Source organism: Corvus brachyrhynchos, unplaced genomic scaffold (genome assembly GCF_000691975.1).
Source record: "Corvus brachyrhynchos isolate BGI_N302 unplaced genomic scaffold, ASM69197v1 scaffold346, whole genome shotgun sequence".
In the NCBI taxonomy this organism is placed as follows: domain Eukaryota; kingdom Metazoa; phylum Chordata; class Aves; order Passeriformes; family Corvidae; genus Corvus; species Corvus brachyrhynchos.
This window is the reverse complement of record NW_008238644.1, coordinates 3871168-3873143: the sequence shown is the minus strand read 5'-3', so window position 1 is coordinate 3873143 and position 1976 is coordinate 3871168.

Genomic DNA, 1976 nt, shown 5'->3' with positions numbered 1-1976 from the left:
GTGCTCCTGCCGCAGGGAGAGATGTGCATCACCATGGCAACCGTGGCCGAGGATGCACAGTGCTGGGTACCCCAAATGGGGAGGAGGCTGCGGCACCACGCTGACCCTGTCCCCACTCCCCCACTGCCACCCCTTAGCCCAGCACCTGCTGAGGCATTGATTTGGCACAGCAGCTCCTCCCCTGCCATGCTCAGGCAGGGTGAAGAGCTGTGGGGGATGAGGGGAAGGCAGAGGTTAGGGCTGAGGGGTCTTGCAGTGTCAAAGTCCAGTAGATTTTCTCCAGAGTCATTGGAAATGCTGGAAGCAACCAGAGCAGGGGTCAGGCCAGCACCCTGGGGAAGCGAGGTGTCCTCTGAGGGTTTTGGAATCCATGCCAGGCTTTGCTGCTGTCCCCAAAAGTCTTGCTTGACACTTATCTAAATTAAATCTCCCTGTTCATCCTGCCGACTTGCCAAGGTCACAGGATCAGGCAGTACCATTTCTCCAGCCTTCCCTCTGTCTGCAGCTCCCTCCTTGCTTGCTCCATCTGCAAATACAACCCACAGAGTTCACCCAAAGCAGAGCACCACCAGCACCAGGAGACACAAGGTCTGCAGCCCATGGACAGAGGAAAGTTTGGACCATCCAGTCCATGTCTTCAGGCCAGGGTGGCAGTCCCTTGGTTGGACATGATGGGTGGCATGCACACAAAATAATTCCTTGAGAACCTGCCATAAAATATCAGAAATATGTCAGACAGGTGAGGATAAGCCCCTGTTGTTGAGGGGATGGTTTTGAAGAATAAGCACTGGACTCTCTTTTCTTCGACAGCTTTCAGAGCAACAGCTGAAACACCTCCCAGCCTGCAGGGAAGGTGCCCAGTGGCTCCAGGATGATCACTCAGAGGAGCGATCTGCTTGGATGGGCAGAGAGGAGCAGGGCTGAGCTGCTCCCCATGCCAAGGAGGGCACTGAAGTGGGATGGGGCTGGCCCAGCTGGATACTGCCACGCCTGGGTTTCGTCCAAGCCGTCAACCCTGCCTCCTCTGGTGTCCCAAACCCACCTCCCCAGCAGCTCAGACACACAAGGACAGCTAAGTGTCCTCTCAGCCCAGTGATGTCCCCCCACAGCTGTGTGGAGGGTCTGGGGGCACATTTCCTTAGCACACGCAGCAGCCCCACAACCACAGTGATGGGCTGAGCTCCTCAGGCCTCTCTGCGGCTCGTTAGGAAAATGAGCCCTGCTGTAACATCCCACCCCCTGAGGAGCTCCCAGATGAGCCTAAGTGACCCTCTGAGATCAGCAAAGAACCCAGTGCTGGGCTGAAATACAGCTCAAAGTGCTCACTGGGGATGCTCTGTCCCCACACGGTGTTTTGGGGACTGATGGATGAGCAGCTGCATCTGGCACAGCCCTGGAGAGAGGTGCCAGGTCATCTGGAGCAAGAGAAGAGGTGACCTCTGCGCCTGGCTGCTCATGGAGCAGGAGGGGCAGCCCCATGGCTGCTGGCAGGGCCACCCCAGCCTGATGGTCCAGCTGCCCTTGGCCAGTCCCGCAGCACAGAGCGTCCCTTCACAGCCGCTGCACGCAGAGCCCACCCCCAGCACCAACATCAGGGGTATTTTTAGCCTGGAAAAGTGCCACAAAATCATAGAGCAACATTTGCTGGAGTTGGGACCAATGTCTCAGTTCACCTTGCAATCCTCTCTGGGTCACCCTGCCCAGCTTGGTGAGGCACCGGGTCCTGCTGGCACTGCCACATAAACACCAAGCCCCCACTGGGGTCCCCAGGGCCACCTGTCCCCTCCTCCCACACCACAGTGCCACCTTCCTTCAGGAGCAGCTCCAAATCCCTGCCAGCAACCCCTGACCTTCCCAGGCCACAGAAAGGGACATCCTGCCCTGTTCCTCTGGTAGCTACACCTGAACCCAGTGCCTGTTTGCCCTGCTAAGAAATGGGGTGATGTTTGGGCTTTCTGCCCATGCTCTGGTACCAG